The sequence below is a fragment of the Elephas maximus genome, chromosome 11 (assembly GCF_024166365.1).
Source record: "Elephas maximus indicus isolate mEleMax1 chromosome 11, mEleMax1 primary haplotype, whole genome shotgun sequence".
Taxonomy (NCBI): domain Eukaryota; kingdom Metazoa; phylum Chordata; class Mammalia; order Proboscidea; family Elephantidae; genus Elephas; species Elephas maximus.
Window position 1 is genome coordinate 79469424 of NC_064829.1, and position 21338 is coordinate 79490761.

The following is a 21338-nucleotide window of genomic DNA, read 5'->3' on the forward strand; positions in this document are numbered from 1 at the left end:
TCTTACTACAAGGGTAATTATGAGCAAGTCGATTTATGTGTCATTTAACTCCCTTGTCTATAACATGGGAATTTTTATAATTTATACTTTAGTAGATGCACGCATTTACTAATATTTATAAAATGCATTCCTGTATAAAAAAAGATATGCATTTTTGCTTTTAGTTTATCATTTTCTATCAACCAAATCATGTGTAAGAATTCCTACAAGTTCAGACCAGCATGATGCCTTTGGTAATGAGTGGAAATTCATAGGAAGGACACTATTTAGGTGGCCTGACTTGCAGCACCAATTTCTCGCACTACATGCATTGAGTGTATACTAGTCAATCTTCCTTAAACAGTTTGGACATAGAAGGGAAGTTGTATAGTTCATCCCTAAGTTGGCTTCATTGCTGTGGTCTTAGCTTATGTATGTGATCACCTGTCAGCTACTAGCTCTAGCTATCCCCAATCAGTGGGGGCACACAGCCTATGAAGACAAACAGAAAGTGACAGGGATCAGTCGCCTTACTTACACCTTCTGTCTGTATTCCCTTGCCATTTTCTTGGCAATATTTTGAAATAAGCCGGATATAATTTGGCATTTAAGTAGTAAGTGTGTATTTTATGAAAGCTCCTTTTCTTTACTTAGTATCATATACCTGATCTAGTCTAAGGATAGAGTAGACGAAATGGACTTGAAATGAAGAGAGAAATTGCAGAAGAAAGGAAGCCATTACACATACACACACAGAATATGGAATCCCTTCATTTGTAGTCTCATTATACAATTGAAATAAAGTCAACCTACTGAATGCATTCTACAGTAGGCATTTTATACAAGGTGAGTTTCAGGGGTTTGATTTTTGTTAGTTTTGGTATCCTGGAAATTTTTATTCAAAGTGTCCACAGTACAATAACATGCAATTTCATGTTAACCATGATATAATTTAGCATATGGAATAGCCTTTAGGATCCCTTAAACAATACAATTTCAAGCTAGCCTAGTAGAATGTAATGCATGAACATGCAAATTTTATTAGGAAGCTGAGAGAACCAGAGAATCGCATTATTTTATGATCAACTTTTCACCAGAATAAATTATTTTACTAACTGGTGGCCTTATCCATGGCAGGGTTTTGAAAATATTATATGAGAAGGACCATTTTTGTTTGTCTTCTCATGCATGACTAGCAAAAGAAAAAGGTCTGTCTTCATTCACCAAAGATGAGCATATGGCTTCCTGTCAGTTTCAGAACAATTCCCCTTGAATTGCTCAAGAAAAACAATTAGCAAAAGACATCAACCCTATTCATGAGGTTTTTTTCCCCCCTTAACCCTTTCAAATACATATGGCACATTCTTGTGGGATTTATTTGTCAAATTTTACACAGATTTTAATTTGCATATTCAAGATTAACACACATTTATAGCAGAAATGTAGTCAGGAACATTAATGAATGTATTCATTAGCTATGAAAAATAAAGAGCCACATTTACCTAGGAATCAAGCACTTTCTACAGCTGGAATAATCCATTCATTAATTAAAGTATTTATTGACATCTACTATGTCCCAGGAACTAGGAACATAATTGATCTATTCCTTGCTTTTATGAGTTTATAATCTAAGAAAACTAGATAAGATGCATTTTCAAAGTGCATTCAAACTCCAAGAATGGAATCCTTCCTGGTTTCTACCTCTAAAATCTTAAGAGGAAATACTGATAAATTCAGAGATCTGTCCATTTGTTAGGGCTAAAATTTAAATATGAAAATGTTTTGAACAATACATCTTAAAAATGCAAGCCAGTACATACAATTCCAAATTTTATCAAAGACTAGGAGTCTCTGGGTGGTGAAAATGGTTAGCATGCTTAGCTCCTAACCAAGAGTCCACACAGAGATGCCTTCGAAGAAAGTCCTGGCAATTTACTTCCCAAAAAATCAGCCACTGAAAATCCCATAGAGCACAGTTCTACCCTGGAGCACATAGGGTTGCCATGAGTCATAATCAAACAGACCGCAACTTTTTTTTTCTTTTTAAAAAGATTTTATTTTTATGCTGTCAAATCATTCTACACTTTCTTATAGACTTTTGATTTTAACAAATTGCTTGAAGACTCTTATTACCAAGAAACAATTCAGTAATTTTTCTGCATTTTCTTCTAGTATTGTACCATCTTATCTTTTATAATACTTCAACAAATATTGAAAAACAAAGATCAGGGCAGAAATCAGCAAAATAGAGAATTAAAAAATTTACAAAAACTATAGAAAAAATCAGTGAAAGCAGAAGTTGGTTTTTTGAGAGGATCAATAAAATTTACAAACCTTTAGTCTGACAGGGAAAAAAGGAAGAAGACACAGATATATAAATTTAGAAATGAAAATGGAAATATTACAACAATAAAAATGATAATTAAAGGATACTATTGAACAATTGTGTATCAATAAGTTTGACAACTTATAAGTAATGGACAAATTCCTAGGAACACACAAACTTCCTACATGAACACAAGAAGAAATAGAAACTCTATACAGACCTATAAGAAATGAAGAGATCAAAGAGTAATAAAAAATTTCCCAAAAAATGTCCAGAAGACTTCACTGGAAAATTCTATCAAACATTTAGAGAAGTGACACCAATCCTTCTTAAATTTTCCAAAATAATTGAAGAGGAGGGAATTTTCCCTACCTCATTCTATAAGGCAAGGTTTACCCTGATACTAAAAGCAAAGACACCACAAAATCCAAATAAAAAATGGGCAAAGGATATGAACCGGCACCGCACCAAAGAAGACATTCAGGCGCTAACAAACACATGAGGAAATGCTCTCGATTATTAGCCATTAAAAAGCCATTAGAGAAGTGCAAATCAAATACCAAATGCAATGAGATACCATCTCACCCCAACAAGGCTAGCGTCAATCCAAAAAACACAAAATAACAGATGTCGAAGAGGTTGTGGGGAGTTTGGAAGTTTTATGCATTGTAAAATAGTACAATCAATTTGGAAAATGATAGGGTGCTTTCTTAAAAAGCTAGAAATAGAAAAACCATATGATCCAGCAATCTCACTCCTAGGAATATACCCTAGGTAAATAAGAGCCATCAAACAAATAGACATATGCACACTCATGTTCATTGCAGCACTATTCGCAACAGCAAAAAGATGGAAACAACCTAAATGCTCATCAACAGATGAATGGATAAACAAATTATGCTACATACATACAATGGAATACTATGCAATGATGAAGAACAATGATGAATCTGCAAAACATCTCACAACATGGATGAATCTGGAGGGCATTATGCTGAATGAAATAAGTCAGTCACAAAAGGGTGAATATTGTAGGAGACCACTATTATAATGACTCAAGAAAAGGTTTAAACACAGAAAAAATCATTCCTTGATGGTTACGAGGGTGGGGAGGGAGAGAGAGGGGAAATCACTAACTAGATAGTAGACAAGAGTCAACATTGGTGAAGGGAAGGGCAACACACAATACAGGGGAAGTCAGCACAACTGGAGCAAAGCAAAAGCAAGAATATTTCCTAGAAACACCCAAACACTTTGAGGGACAGAGTAGCTGGGACTGAGGCCTAAGGACCATAGTTTCTGGGGACATCAAGGTCAATTGGCATAACACAGTTTATAAAGAAAATGTTCTACGACTCACTTTGCTGAATAGCGTCTGGGGTTTTAAAAGCTTGCGAGTGGCCATCTAAGATACATCTATTGGTCCCATTCCACTTGGAGCAAAGGAGAATGAAGAAAACCAAGGACACAAGGAAAATACTAGCCCAAAGGACTAAAGGACGAAATGAACCAGAGACTTCACCAACCAAGACCTGAAGAACTAGATGGTGCCCGGCCGCCACCATTGACCACCCTGACAGGGAACACAGCAGAGACTCCCAGACAGAGCAGGAGAAAAACGTAGAACAGAATTCAAACTCATGTAAAAAGACCAGACTTAATGGTCTAACAGAAGAACCCCTGAAACTATGGATGCTCTATTAACTCAGAACTGAAACTATTCCAAAAGCCCACCCTTCAGACAAAGATAAGACAGGATTACAAAACAAAACAAAAAAAGAATACAAGTGAGGAATATTCTTCTTAGTTCAATCAAATGTACCAGACCAAATGGGCAGCTCCTGTCCCAAATGGGCAGGACGAGAAGGCAGAAAGGGACAGGAATGGGATGAATGGAACAGGGAACCTGAGGTGGAAAGGGGGAGTGTGCTGTCACATTGTGGAGACAGCAACCAAGGTCACAAAACAATATGCGTATAAATTTTTGAATGAGAAATTAACTTGAGCTGTAAATTTTCACCTAAAGCACAATTAAAAAAAAATACCGAAAAAATAAAACTATAAACAATATCCCTGACTAATATTGATGCAAAAATCCTGTAGAAAACTGAAAACACACCAAAAAAAGAACACAGAAGCATATTAAAAAGATTTTATACATCATGATCAAGTGGGGTTGACCCCAGGGGTGTAAGGATGGTTCAACATTAGAAAGTCAATCAATGTGATATACCACATTAATAGAACAAAGGGAAAGAATCACATGACCATCTCAACTGATACAGAGAAGGCCTTGGCAAAATCCAACACCCTTTAATGATAAAAGCACTCAATGAAGTAGGAATAGAAGGGAAATTCCTCAACGTGCAATTCATTCAAAATACACTATTATGACAATTTTATTTTTTTCTTTTAATGAAGTATCTTTTTCTACCTAAATTCAATGTTATTTTTAAAAAGTTATTATTATATTTTAAGTTCCCAAACGCACTTGAATATATCTTAGGAATTTTTAGTTTTCTTAACTAATCTTTTTGTCCTTCCTAAACTCATATTATACTTTTTTATATATAAAATTTTTAAAAGTATATTTTAAAACTTGTAAAATAACCCCAATACAAAATTCTTCTTTATCAAATTATTGGCAAACCACATATATTTGCTTTTCCATGTAGGTTTTGAAATTATCCAGTTCCTGTTTAAAAATTTATGTCCTGCTGGATTCGTATTTTGCTTATCAATGTCTTGGAATGTTCTGGGATTTTTTAGTTCAAGTAAAGAAATACTCTTGGAGAATTTATTGTGGGTTAGTAATATTGTTTGCATTTTTAAAAATAAAAATATTTCCCTGTTCTCCAAATCTTACAATATTGTTAAAATATAGGCATATAAGTATACATATTGAATGCTAAAAGAAATGTTCAAACAAACTTATATGGGCGAATAGATATTGGAGAATTTGTTTTTTACATGCAATCACAAAGAACACTTGCTTATAATAAATCTTATTAAAAGATTATTAAATTTATACAACTAGTAATTTATTATCAATCTGCAAAGCCCATAATGTATAGATTAACAAACAACAGATAGAGAAAAAGAAATCATTGGCTGTTTTTGAGAAATCATGAACAATCTGACTTTTTTGTAGTATAATATAGAGAAAATCAGTGGAATTATCTGTTAATGTGAGAAATATTTAAGCTAATGATGACCTTGAAAGCTACAATTATGATTTTTTTTTTCTTAATTTCAGGTGTTATTGGAGATTTTGGTAAAGGAAAAATTCATATTTAGGTCTGCAGCCTTTGCATAAGTGTATTCAATTTGGTAGACCTGGTTGCATACTGTTGTCATTTATTTATACATGCCAATTGTCGTAATAAAGACTCTGAGGAGGAAATCTGGAATTTTGGATCTAAAGTATTAAAAAAAAAGACAAGCCAAAATAGAGATGCAGAGTAGAGCTAAGCCAAACAGGATAATTGCTACCAAAATGGCAAAGTGAGAAAATGCAATAACATTAGATGGTCATTTCATAGCAGGTGACTGACACAGTTCATTTACAGGGAAATGTGTTCAGATGGCAGGAAGGGACATTTGGGGAGGATGCCGCTTGCTTGGGTCCTTCCCCATTCCTTTACAAGTTCATGGACACATCCCCCAGTTTCTGAGATTGTCTTTGATGAAACACGTTACAGCTCCTCTCTTCTCCAGAGAAAGTCTCTGGGCAAAGGGGAACCTCCTCACTCTGGAGCTTCATGCTGCCAGGTTCACTGCCTGGCCAGTAGTGACTGATGAGAGTGTTTAAAGCCTCCCTCCTCCCTTGAATTCATGTTGGAAAAGAACTCTGAGATGTGCTTATGATGCAGAGGATCAGATTGCAGCTCTTCTCCAGCTGAGATCATTTTCCTACTTAACCTTCTTTCCTTGGCACTCTCCTCTTTCCCTTGCACCACTCCTCCGGAGAGTACTCCATGAAAGATCTCCTAAAAAGAATCTCCTTCTCAGGATCCACTTCTGGGAAACCCAACCAAAATTCCACCTAACTTTGAGTTTTAACCCCCAAATCTATTTCAATATAATTGTTTCTGTCTGCAAACTGTTGGACACACATGGCAGCATGCCAAATGGCAACTAAAAGCAGTGTGAGTGTATCTCTCTAAGAGTGACGATGGTAAGAGACTGGATATACAAAATGACAGTGGGCAGGCCGTATATGAAAATAGAACTCTGACCCGTGATCTATGCAGCGAACAGGCCCAAGTGATCAGGACTTGATTAATAACTACCAGCTTCCCTAAATTTTGCCCCTACTTCCAACTTAGTACCAACCAGAGAAAATCAAATTTGCTTCTTAAATCCGTCACATAGGCTGCTCTGCTTCTAGTTACCTTCCTCCAGTTTCTCCCTGCCAGTAATCTCCAATCAGCACGTAAGTGAAGCCTTCCTTTTTTTTTTTTTTAATTGTCAAGCTTTCCACTCCTCTGTGTGCCTTGAGCCTCTGCCAAACACTAGTGATGGTGGCCGATTCCCTTGTTATAGCAAGCTCTGAATAAGCAGTCTCGGAATCGACTCGATGGCACTGGGTTTGGTTTTGGTTTTTACTTGCGGTGATTGGGATGGTCATTGCTTATTTCCACAATGAAAACAAAAGCAACGGAGTACGTGGAAGGGGCAAAACCCAAGTCACTAAAGATTATTTAGACCACAATGTTGAGAGGGAGGTTAAAATAATTGCATGATTATAAGTAATTGAATGGCCATCTCACTATTTGGGTACTGTTTGCTCAGCACGCAGTTTTAAAGTAAAATGTTTTATAAGTTAATTGGTTAGGCCAAGACTTTATTTTTTGTCCCAAATGTAATGATTTGAGTGGATAGTGGATATTTCCTCTAATTCAAATTGTCTACTATTTAGCTAACAGCATATTTGTTAAACATATTGTAGATTTTGATCTTCTTGTTGTGAGGTGCCATCAAGTCATTTCTGACTCATAGTAACCCTATGAGACAGAGCAGAATGGCTCCATCTTTACAGGAAGAGATTGTCAAGTCTTTCTTCCCTGGAGTCTCTCAGTGGGCTTGAACCACCAACCTTTAAGATAGCAGCTGAGCTGCTTAGCCATTTTGTCACCAGATCTCCTTAACTTTGATCTTACCTCTTCTACATGTTTATTTCTTCAGCCTGAATGATTTTAGTGTAGAGCGATAAGAATCCAATACCAATCCAGTCCCCTCCCTCTCATTGTGTTACACTCAGTTACCAGGAAATTCTGAGATATACGAAGGCTATTGGGTGCAGATTCACAACTGGTGTATCTAAAGTTAGGAAAACATTATCTTATATACAAATTGATTGTAGTAAACAATCACAAATACCTCCTTTTGTGTTTTTTCCTACTTAAAAAAATTACTTAGTTTAAAAATCAGCTTTGCCTTTTGGAAGAAATTAGTGATGATGATAACACAAAGCAGCTGATCTCCTATATAGGGATGGTCTGACTCAGGCACATTTATTTCCTGAAGCTCTGTAAGGTGGCACAATAGATGCTCTGCAAACAGAAGCCTGGAATTTCTAGCTGAGAAACTGATCAAGTTTGCTGTTGACAACTGGGTTTGCCTCCTCCCACTATGGAGAGGGACCACATGCAGTGGAAGAGTTTGCTTTTGCAAGTCTGTCTTTGGACGTAATTGCTTCTTGCAATTTTTTTCTGCCTAATGAGATGCATGACTTACATCCTGACACACACATAAAATCCCTGTGGTCTAACTCTATGCCTTTCTGGACCTTTTTGATAAAAATCTGGCAAGAATCTAAATGCACTGAAAAACTTTCTGAAAATATTTCTTCACAATTGAGTGTCCTTTTAGATATGTGTAGGAGGTCATGAAACACTAAATGTGATGACTGAAATATTATAAGTTCAAAGACCATTTATAATTTCTAAAATGGCATCTTCTTCCTGAGTGTTTCCACCCAAAGACTAGCATAACATGAAAACTCCCCTTTCAGTGGGAAGTGGTAATATGGTTTTTGAAAATGATTTGCATACTGTAAAAATGTGTGAATGCATACATTTTATTTTTAAGGTAATGTTATTCAAAATTTTTAAAATACCTTGATGGGATTTTAAAAGGGAATTTCATAAGAATAGACCATTACTAATACATGTTTTATTGAGGAATTTATGGCTACTGCTTTTCAGATAAACAAAATGCTACTTTGAGCTCTATATATGTAACAATCAAGGAAAATGTGTACAGCATTTACTGTTCTCAATTCCCATGTACTACTTGGGGAGTTTTACCAAGGGTTGTGAGAAGCATAAGTCCCTGGGTGATTTTCTGTCATATAAAAACTATTAAAATTACACTTATTCAACTGTCATTTTAAAACTCATTCAGTTAAATAGTTCTTCGTACCACAAATAAATTGTTCTGTGCAATGAAGCAACACCTTCAGACCCAATTCATCTTTGCTCTGTTGAATCAGAATCAAGTTAATACAGTATATTTTCCTGACAAAATGTTGACTTGAAACAGTCCAATAAATGTGTTCTATTTTCATTTTCACAAAGCTTTAAAAAAATATATTCACTGAATAATAAATGTGTGTGCATCTACAATGAAATACAGATCTCTTAGGAAATTTTTATCTGAAATAAATGCATAATTAGTCTGGGTAAACTCCTTGTTTGAAGTGAAGTCTAGATCTCTGGCTCTGTGCATCCCAAACTAAATCATCATTTTCTGATAAATTTTGCATTTTTGATTGTTGCATAGTTATCACCTGTGAATGTATGCTTTTCTAAATGGCAATGGCAAAAAAAAAAAAAAGACAAAGGACATCACCTGTGTCAGAAATTAGACTGCTGTATATTTTATTCCTCTGTGTGTGTGTGTGTGTTTTCAGTGAAAAGGGATGTGGAATTTAAACTTTAAAATTTAGTTCTGCATTGAAGTGTTATTTAACTCAACCTAGACTCTTTTTTAGACTCCAGGCAAAATTTTCGTGAAAAAAATCTGACCTTGGCGATTTCCCAACACTCTGTCACCTGTTCAATGACTCAGGGTTCTTTCTCTCTATTTTAGAGGAAAGAATGTGAACTCCAAGTCATATTCTTAGGGTGATACCGTATTTTTACACAAAGAACGCTTACCTTCTGTGCTTGTTTGCAATCGCCCCGCCCCCCGCCCCCGCCCCCGCCCCGCCCCGCCCCGCCCCGCCCCGCCCCGCCCCGGCATTTCTGTAAGCGCGTTATGCTAATTTTTTTTTTTTTTTTTACGACAGCGTATAAAAAACGCTGGCATAGCGGCCTTAATGAAAATACCTTGCAGGGAAGGGTGTGGTTGTTAAACAAACTTAGAAGGCTCATGTTAATTGTGTAAAAATATGGTATGCCTGCTATGGATTGAATTGAGTCCCCTGAAAATGTATGTTGAAATCCTGACCTCCCATGCCTGCGGATGTAGTCCCTTTTGTGCAGCGGCTTTTCATTGATATGCTAATAAAGCCATATCAGTGTAGGTGTGTCCTAAATCCAATCATTTCTGAGTGATATTCAGAGCAACATAGACACAGATGCAACCACACATGGGCAAAGATAGATGCCACCCGGACGTCTCCAAGGAACACCTGGAAGAAAGCTAGAGAAGCTGAGAGAGGGATCTCCCCTAGAAACTAGAGAGAGAAACTTCTCCAAGAGCCAGTGCCATGAATTCAGACTTACAGTCTCCAACACTGTGAGACAATAAATTTTTGTTCTTTAAAGCTATTCACTTGTGGTATTTCTGTTACAGCAGTGCTAGGAAACCAAGACAATGACCAGAAAAACTTTCTTCTGAATTTCAGCATCAAACAATTTATTACACACACGAGGCCCATATAAGATTTAACTAACAGCATGTTTTAACCAGGGAGAGGCATAATCTGTATTTTGGGAGAGTCAGGCTCTCTGCTGAGTGACAGAGACTAGGTGGCTGCAGGGAAACCAGAGAGGGGATTGGGACAGTCCAGAACTCTATTGCCATTCAATAACCCAGCATGTTATTAACACCAAAAGTCGTTTTTCTTTTGTAGTTGATTTGGAAGTAAACAAAAACCAAACCTATTGCCACTGAGTCGATTCTGACTCATAGTGACCCTATAGGACAGAGTCAAACTGTTCCATGGATTTCCAAGGAGCAACTGGTGGATTCAAACTGCCGACCTTTTGGAAGCTAAGATTTATCTAAACTCACTTGGCTGCCAATCCTTTTTAAGTAGTGGAAATTTGCATGTTTCACTGCAGAAATAATACTGTGCTTGTTTATGGAGTACCTCTCAAAAGAAAGTACCCTATAAGTCCACCGTATTAGCTTTTTAGTGTTTAAATAATTTTCAATTATTATGCGAATATCAACCCTGCAGATTCGGGGCAAAGAATTGTGGATCTGAACATAGTAAGGAAGGGATATCATGATGTCTTGAGCTAGGAGGTGGAGGTGAGCATGGAAGTGAGGAAAATGTGCATACATTTTCAAGACAAAGATATCCGGATCTGTTGAAACAGTAATATTTTATATCGACTTCTACATAGATACGCAGGTGCTGTTGAGTCACCTGCAACTTGTGGTGACCTTATGTACAATAGAGTGAAATATTTCCTGGTACTGAGTCATCCTTGTGATTGCCAGCATGTTCAAGTCCATCTTTGTGGCTATTGTGCCAATGTATCTCACCAAGGATCACCCTCACCTTCCCTGGACCTCTGCTTCACCAAACATAAGGTCCTTCTCCAGTGATCAGTCCTTTCTGATGACATGTCCAAAGCAAGCAATTCAGACAATGTTCTGTTGTGGTCCATAAGGTTTTCCTTGGCTAATTTTTATAAGTAGCTTGTCAGGCCTTTCTTCCTTGTCTTAGTCTGGAAGCTCCTCTGAAACCTGCCCACCATGGCTGACCCTACTGGTATTTAAAATACCAGTATCAAAGCTTCTAGCATCACAATAAAGTGCAAGCCACCACAGTAGGATAAACTGAGAGATAGGTGGGGACTTCTATACACTCATGTGTAAATGTGTGTGTGTATATGCATGTGTGGAAACCCTGGTGGCATAGTGGTTAAGAGCTACTGCTGGTAACCAAAAGGTCGGCAGTTCTAATCCACCAGGTGCTCCTTGGAAACTCTATGGGACCGTTCTACTCTGTCCTATAGGGTGGCTATAGGGTAGCTATGAGTCAGAATTGACTCGAAGGCAGTGGGTTTTGGGGAATGTATTTGTGCATATATATTTCCAAAATAATAAACATATTAATGTTTTAAGAATGCACTCAGTTGTACTAACATAAACACATAGATTAAAATACTATACATCAGTTTTTTTTTTTAAGGGTAGAAGAGAAGAGTATGATAAGAGAAGAGCTAGAGATGGTTCAAAATTTTTTTATACCATTAAGTTTCTTAATTGTGTGGTAGGCAATATTGAAATATTTTAAGTTCTGAGGTATTTCATTAAAAACATGCAAATTAACAACTTAATAGAGAACCTCAGGTTAAACAGGCCTGACTACAAAAATTTATCTCCACTTTCTCCAAAAATGGCACTACAGTGACAATGGAGATGTTTCACAAATAGCAAAAACTCAAAGATTAAAAGAATGGAAGAAGAAATGACAACGAAATTTTAAAATTGGAAGAATAGGATGAGTCATAATGAAGTAAAAAGAGAGACATAATCCAGAAAATCCAGCTAACTGCTAAGGGAGATGTGAATAAAAATCAAGGTAATTTGAGATTTCAGAAACCCAGACAGGCCCCAAAACTGGAGATATTTATTCATCAGGGCTATGAAGGATGGATGGTTGAAAGCAGTAGGATATGTTGACAGACAATGAGAAGAGATGAGAGGCTCAGATCCCCTTTTCTACATTGCATTTAAAATAACATGATCCTTCCCTGCCATGGCTTAAGACCAGAGGTAGTTCTCTTTGGAAAAGTTTCCTTACAGAAGCTTTATAACAGATAATACAAGGCACGGGGTCCTGGTGGTGCAATGTATAAGTGCTCATTGTTAGGTAATTCCTATATTCTGTTGGATCACTTTCTTTGGAATGAGCACAAATATGGATCTCTTCCAGTCAGCTGGCCAGGTAGCTGTCTTCCAAATTTCTTGGCATAGTTGAGTGAATACTTCCAGTGTTTCATCCACTTGCTGGAACATCTCTATTGATATTTCATCAAATCCTAGAGCCTTGTTTTTTGTCAATATTTTTAGTATAGCTTGTACTTCTTCCTTCGGTACCATTGGCTCTTGATTATATGCTACCTCCTGAAATGGTTGAATGTCAACCGATTCTTTTTGATACAGCAACTCTTTGTACTCCTTCCATCTTCTTTTGATGCTTCCTGTGTTGTTCACTATTTTGCACATAGAATCCTTCAGTATTGCAACTCAAGGGATTGGCAATTTTATCCAGTTCTTTCAGCTTGAGCAATACCGAACATGCTCTTCTCTTTTGGTTTTCTAGCTCCAGGTTTTTGCCATTTCATTATAATACTTTGTCTTCTTGAGCAACCCTTTAAAATCTTCTGTTCAGCTTTTTTATTTTTTCATTTCTTTCATTCACTTTAGCTATTCTACATTCGAGAGCAAGATTTAGAGTCTCTTTAACACCCACTTTGGTCTTTTCTTTCATACTTTTTAAATGACCTTTTGATTTCTTCATGTATCATGTCCTTGATGTCATTCCACAACTCGTCTGATCTTTGGCCATTAGTGTTCAATGTGGCAAGTCTATTCGTGAGACGATCTCTAAATTCAGGTGGCATATACTCAAGTTTGTACTTTGGCTCTTGTGAACTTGTTTTAATTTCCTTCGGCTTCAACTTGAACTTGCATATGAGCAATTGATGATCTGTTCTGCAGTAGGAGGACCCTGACATTGTTCTGACTGATGATATTCAGTTTCTCCATCATCTTTTTCCACAAATGTAGTCAATTTGACCCCTGAGTATTCCAACCAGTAAGCTCTCTGAGTATATTCAACATTTATGTTGTTGAAAAAAAGATATTGCCAAGAATAAGTAATTGGTCTTGCAAAATTCTGTCACGAGATCTCCAGTGTAGTTTCCCTCATCAAAGCCGTATTTTCCAACTACTGATCTGTCACAGAAATGTCAGAAAATCAAGCAAAATTCAGAAAAGGATGTGGAACGAGGGATATCATTGCTGATGTCAAATAGATATTGGATGAAAGAAGAGAATACCAGAAAGATGTTTACCTGTGCTTTATTGACTACGCAAAGACATTTGACTGTGTGGATCATAACAAATTATGAATAATTACAAAGAATGGGAATTCCAGAAAACTTAATTGTGCTTATGGGAAATCTCTACATAGTCCAAGAGGCAGTCATTTGGACAGAACAAGGAGTTAAAGTCAGAAAAGGTATGCATCATGGTTATATCTTTTCACCATATTCATTCAATCTGTGTCTTGAACCAATAATTTGAGAAAGTGGACTATATGAAGAAGAATGAAGTATCCGGATTGGAGGAAGACTGTGGTACATGGATTGATTTTGTGGCCTTTCTTGCCATGGTCTTGTAACTCCCACAATAGTGATTGGGTGGGACTGTAAAAATAAGGTAATTGTGATCCACCAAGGGGATTGGTCAGTTTTGCCATCCCACTTCACTTAAAATGAGCCATCCCAGAGATGGGAAAGAGTGGATCTTACCACCATCAAGGAAAGAGAGCCAAGAGTGGAGTGTGTCTTTTGGATTCAGGGTCCTTGCACTGAGAAGCTCCTGGAACCAGGAGACAGACACACAGAGAGAGAGAGAGAGAGAGAGAGAGAGCACTGTAGCCCTGAAGATTGCAAGATGTGGTGGCAGAGAAATGATAGCTTAAGAGACAGCATGTTGGGCTTCCTGGCCCATGGAGCGAGAAAGCTGAGTGTCTTTGGGCAGGAGCCTTGCTGGAAGAGTAGAATGTCTCTGGGTACTTGGTGGAACTAGGTTTGCTGACCCAGGAAGCTAGAGCTGAGCACCTTCAGGTTGAGGTTTACGGGCAGAGTGAGGTGCTTCTACGCACTTTCAGCAGAGTTAAAAGAACTCTGTAACACTTGCCAGAGCAGGGCAGAGACAGAGGGCCAGGGAGAGGCCGGCCTGTGAGCATGGCTGGGAAGAGGCTCTCCTGATGGAAGAAGTGTATCCTCAGTGTTCCTAAAATGAATTGTAACCTGTTACCTCCCTAATAAAGCCCATAATCGTGAGTATTGTCTGTGAGTTCTGTGGGGCCATTGCAATGAATTATCGAACCCAGAAAGGAAGTAGAGAGTGCTGTGGGAAGGATGGTTGGTGTCAGAATATATAAAAATCTCGGAGAGAGAAGGCATATCCGACCTCTGCCTCATAGAGACCAGCCGTAGGCTGTTGACCTTGACTCTTCTTCTCCCTTTGTGAAGTGAGAGGAGGTCAGACACTGCCCTTGCCATGCCATTTTACAAAGATTCATTAAAAAACTGCAATACACAGATGATACAACCTCGCTTGCTGAAAGCGAGGAGGACTTGAGGCACTTACTGATGAGATCAAAGACTACAGCCCTCAGTATGAATCACACATCATCATAAGAAAACAAAACTCCTCACAACTGGGCCAATAAGCAACATCACGATAAGGAACAAATATTGATACATGAGTATTAACTAAAGACTATATCTAGATGCCATTAGTTTCACCTAATGTCCTTTTTCTATTCCTGAATCTTTTTGAGGATGCCACATGATATTTAGTCATCCTGTGTTCTTCTTAGCTGTGACAGTTTCTCACACCTTTCCCGTTTTCATGATCTTGACAGGCTTGGGAAGTGCTGTTAGGTATTTTGTAGAAGGTCTCTCAACTCGTGTTTTCCTGATATTTTTCTCATGATTAGACTACATCAGTGAGAAAACTCAACCATCAGTAAAGAATTTCCTCACCCACAAAAGTACCATCTGTTGGGTAATGAAGAGACTTCCTGTTTTCTCTCTTTCCCTTGCATTCATGTCTATCTCTGCTGTTTTCTGAGTAAAAAGGATAAGTAATGGCAGTCTTTTGTGCCCTTGTGTGTTCTTGGAGACTATGTGAGACTCCTATTTCTCCTCTCAAGGGTTTTGCATTTTTTTAAGTGACTAAATCATTAGTAACAACATTTTCTTCTCTTTTTTTCATTCAATTCTTTTTTTTTTTTCCAGTCTAATGTATTTGAAGCTCAGTCATCTGCTGTTCATTATTATGCCCAGTGTAATAGCAAAGATGATATGGATAGCAGACTCAAGAGTATATGTTCATTTAATGCTTCATTTAGTAGGCAATAGACTTGTTGGTAGATTTGTGCTACTTAAAAATTCTCTCATGATTTCTGAGCATGTACTGTACAACAGTATATCATGAGAAATGCCTTGTTGAGAGAATGGTAATTGAATTTTCATTTATTCGCTTTCCTTGTGAAATGGATAAGTTAAAGAAGCAAACGTTCACACCTATTTTGAATGTGGAGGACACAATTTTAAATTAATTTTTGGAGACTGAAAAAACAATTAAAGATAATAGCAGAAATGTGGATTGTGTATGATGGATAACTCTATTGCACATGCAATTTGATTAAATCTCAGATGGTTTTTATCATGAAACCCTTGCTGAAAAACATTTCAAAAAAGTATTCCTTTATTCCACAGACTTACTAAACACAAAGCAGTCTTAAATGTCTAGAATGCAGCACAGGAATGTACTACAAAAGTACATCAGGTGCACAGGGCGTAATACATGAATTCAAAACTCCAACTCATTTACTCTTCCTTATTATCCTAAGCAGCACTCAAATGTTAATAGAACATATTATTAGGTGGAAAATAAGCCTGTAACTCATACCACTAGAGGGAATTTAAGAGTTTTTAATTCATTAGCACTTCATATATTAAATATATGAAAAGTATCACAGTTTGAAAAAATGGCCAGCTCTCTTTTTTTTTCCTTTTCTCTGATTCAAGAAAAAAAAAACAACTCAAGGAGTTAGTTTTTCTTACAGTGTTATTGATTGTATTACTTTGTCAATCAGGATAGACTAGGTCATGCTGCAAAACAAACAAAGGCAAAGTCTCAATAGCTTAGTAATACACATCTATTTTTTTTGCTCACAAAAGATGTACAGGTGGAAGAGAATTTTGCAAGAACTCAGCTTTTGTTTGTTTTGTTTTTAGATTTGTGGAGGCTATATATGCTTTTATATTTAGCAGGGTGATGGGAGAGCACACATTGTCTCTGAATGGCCTCTACCTAAATGCTATGGCTGCTGTATCTGCCCATAATCCATTGGCTGAAAGCATGACCTTGTCTTAACTTCAGGGGCGCAGAGCAATGCAGTCCTATCATGTTTCTGAAAGGAGGAAAACTGGAATCTCTGAACAGCTCAATGACTACTACATTTGAGTAAATAAAAAACAAACAAGTAAACACACACTGTTTACTTTCTCATTTTTTATTACATCCCTAGTGAAGAAGAAAGAATACAGGGCTGCTGGTGGCAACTGAGAACTCTGTGGAGCACAGTTCTACTCTGACACACAAGGGCACACATGAGTCAGAATTGATTTGACGGCAACTGGTTACTGGTTACTGGCAAAGAACCTCCCATCACCTCCAAGTACTGCTGACATCAGTGGGTAGAGAGATTCAGGACAGAGCTTTTTAGATTTAGTGCATTCACAAGTGTGCACATGTTTCCATGCTGGCTGGTGAGTCAAAGTAGCATCCAAGCTCTACCGTCCCAATGAGAAGATACAGACATGTATCCAGTTATTCTCACCTTCTTTGAAAAATGCAGGGGGTCCATCTCCAGATGATCTCACCTGAGCTGCAGCCATGCTGTACACCGGCACTTCAACCCCTCCGTGTCCCAGTATCTTAGCTCAGGTTCCCAATGATCTGTGTTTAGTGTTCTAATTTGTACCTGTGCAATTACTCTGTCCTCTGGAGACCAGGTCATCTTTATTTAATTACCTATTTATTTACTTTGTCCATAATTTAAATTTTCTTGACTTAATTGTTGACTTACCCTTCTTAAATCGGTTCCCTATTAACGGAAGCTGAGTGCTTTATTCAGCAACTAAACACTAAAGCAATCCTAACTATTTCAACTATTTTTGTTGTAATGATTTCAAATTTTGAAATTTCCTTGTGCCTACTAAGTGGAAAATATCTGAAAAAAGAGTCTTCAAAATTCTGACTTTTGCTGTCTGATATTGAAGATGAATGAATTCCTAAGTCAGTTATTTATTTAGATTTGTGGATATTTATAATATGATCTCAATTTTACTCATCAGAGATTATCAGGGGCAGAATACATACTTTATTAGAAATAACACAAGCCTTGCCATTTTAAAGACCTAGAAGTCGGAGCAGCTCTGAGAGAAAATAAATCCAGTTGTCCTAGTGGGTCTTATGGTAACTCAAACAAATTGAAATAAGCTCTATTCCAGACGGGCCCATCAAATGAACCTGACTTCCGAGGTTCATGGCCATAGTAAATCATTGTTCCATGGAGATAATTGCTATTTACTTATTGTGTACCTCTGAGCACCTCCATCGAGGCAAAACATTCAAGGACCAAAGAAATGGCAATTTTGATAATTACCGAGGTGACTTAGGCTACTGTCCCAGTTTTGGAGTTAGAGACACACTCATCAGAGTTTCCCTGATGAGGCTGCCCAATGTGTGGATTTACTTGACTTGCAAATTAACAACGTGCTCAGCACATTTTCATTAAACATTTGATATTTTTAAAGCACCTTAAATAGAAAATTCCTTTACAAACTGTCTCCAAAACGGTAGCACAAGTATTATGCACCCACTTAAAAATAAATAAATAAATAAATAAATAAATAAATTTTATTTATTTTTTTTCATATAAGGCAATGTTGAAACATATGAATTTTTAATTACCTTACCCAAGGATTCACAACTATCCATTTGTTGAATTAGGCTTTAAAATCATATTTTAGTCCAGTATTATGTTCGCGTAAATGTACCTCCTTGCTAGTTAGGACAAGTTGTGCACTTTACTTGGATATATAGAAATAAAAATGGCAATGACACATTTTGTAATTCTTTCATATTACATATTAATTTAAGTACAGTGACTATGGAGCTTTTAAATACATTTTTTGAAAAAGAATTTTATTAAAAATTACTCAGTACCTTTGCTCTTGTTTTTCTGTTCTTAATTCTCACACAATTATATGGAGAACATAGGAAAAGAAGAAACTAATGAATATTAAAATTTGGAAAATTTATGGAACAGATATTTGTTGTGAGCTTGCTATGTATTAGTGTATTAGTGCTGATAAGTCAACTCAAGCATATATTCTACAAGAAAATATAATTATCTACTGAATCAAGACCAAGAGGAGAGGAGGGCACCTTACATGTTTCAGGTTTTAGCTTGGCTGGGGGTCTCAGCCAGAGTTCCATAGTAAGTATTCTTCACCACTAAATATCCATCACTGGACAACACTGGTTTAAACAAACATATACAGGTATCTGCAACAGAATGTCGGACAATTTACTCTGCTGTTCTTAACAAAGAATACCCCCAAAACGGACACACTGTTTAGTTTTCTATGCATTCTTTGATGAGAATGGTGTTCTAAAGAACAAATTTGGGGAAAGACTTTTTTTTCCTTAACGTGTGTTTTCCCAAATTGTTCATTCTGATATTATTCAGCCCTGGGTCCTTTCATCTTGAGCCAGTTCTACTAAGAAAAATAAATAAATAAAGACAAATCTGTTGCTGTTGACTCGGTTCGGACTAATAGCGACCCTACAGGACAGAGTAGAACTGCCCAGTAGGGTTTCCACGGAGAGCCTGGTGGATTCAAACTTTGACCTTTTGGTTAGCAGCCTAGCTCTTAACCACTACCTATAACTAGCTACCATCCGCCCCAAATTTATTTTTCCTTAGTCTCACATAATTTCTTATATACTTGGATGGACACTGCTCTTTCAGACTCCAAATGATTCCTACTGTCCTTGTATCATCTTTTGAGACCCATAGCTCTTTTATCAGAATTTTTTTGTTGTCATCCATGTACCATCCGAGAGTTACCTTATAAGCTTAGAAATTTTCTTCTATAATATAGAATTGTTTTTTTCTTATTTTTAATTGTTAAAAATATATACGGGCTATGAAGTTATTGAAAATAGCTAAGAAATAAAGGGCTTATTTCTACAAATAACTGCTACACAGCAGGGGATATAGAAATAATTCTGATACTTAGTAACAAAGATAACATAATTTTTCATTTAATTTTCGTATTTTTATAGTATCACTTATATGTACATTCTACAAGTACAATCTGGTATTTTGTCAAAGCTTTAAATAAGACTTTTTAAGCACCTTTTAAATTAACATAATATAAGAAGAGAATACGTATTGCACAGTGTAAGTTAAGTAAGCTTTAGCACACATCTATGGATTGTGTAAATATATATTAGCATTATAAAGGTATCCATCATAACAGCTACATTTCTCACATTTAAATAACATTGAATTTCATAAATAAAGTTTTAGCAGTAGCAGCTAGAATAGATATTGCTCAATTGTCATTCTCTTCTATATGATGAATAGTTATTACCATCATTATTAAAGTCACTATAATTAAATACCACTTTGTTGATGTTGTTGTGTTAGGTGCCGTCAAGTCGGTTCTGACTCATAGCTACCCTATGCACAATAGAACAAAACACTGTCCGGTCCTGAGCCATCCTTAAAATCGCTGTTATGCTTAAGTTCATTGTTGCAGCCACTGTGTCAATCCATCTTGTTGAGGGTCTTCTTCTTTTCCACTGACCCTGTACTCTGCCAAGGATGATGTCCTTCTCCAGGGACTGATCCCTCCTGACAACATGTCCAAAGTATGTAAGATGCAGTCTCGCCATCCTTGTTTCTAAGGAGCATTCTGGTTGTACTTCTTCTAAGACAGATTTGTTCGTTCTTTTGGCAGTCCATGGTATATTCAATATTCTTCGCCAACATCTCAATTCAAAGGCGTTAATTCTTCTTTGGTCTTCCTTATTCATTGTCCAGCTTTCACATGCATATGATGCGATTGAAAATACCATGGCTTGGGTCAGGCTTACCTTAGTCTTCAGGGTGATATCTTTGATTTTCAACACTTTAAAGAGGTCCTTTGCAGCAGATTTACCCAATACAATGCATCTTTTGATTTCTTGACTGCTGCTTCCATGGCTGTTGATTGTGGATCCAAGTGAAATGAAATCCTTGACAACTTCAATCTTTTCTCCATTTATCATGATGTTGCTCATTGGTCCAGTTGTGAGGATTTTTGTTTTCTTTATGTTGAGGTGCAATCCACATTGAAGACTGTGGTCTTTGATCTTCGTTAGTTAGTGCTTCAAGTCCTCTTCGCTTTCAGCAAGCAAAGTTGTGTCATCTGCATAATGCAGGTTGTTAGTAAGTCTTCCTCCAATACTGATGCCCTGTTCTTCTTCACATAGTCCAGCTTCTCAGATTATTTGCTCAGCATACAGATTGAATAGGTATGGTGAAAGAATACAACCCTGATGCAGAATATCCCCTTGTCATGTCCGAATAACTGCCTCTTGATCTATGTAAAGGTTCCTCATGAGCACAATTAAGTGTTCTGGAATTCCCATTCTTCACAATGTTACCCATAATTTGTTATGATCCACACAGTCGAATGCCTTTGCGTAGTCAATCAAACACAGGTAAACATCCTTCTGGTATTCTCTGCTTTCAGCCAGGATCCATCTGACATCACCAATGATATCCCTGGTTCCGCATCCTCTTCTGAAACCGGCCAGAATTTCTGGCAGTTCCCTGTCGATATACTGCTGCAGCCGTTTTTGAATGATCTTCAGCAAAATTTTGCTTGCGTGTGGTATTAATGATATTGTTCTATAATTTCCACATTCGGTTGGATCACCTTTCTTGGGAATAGGCATAAATATGGATCTCTTCCAG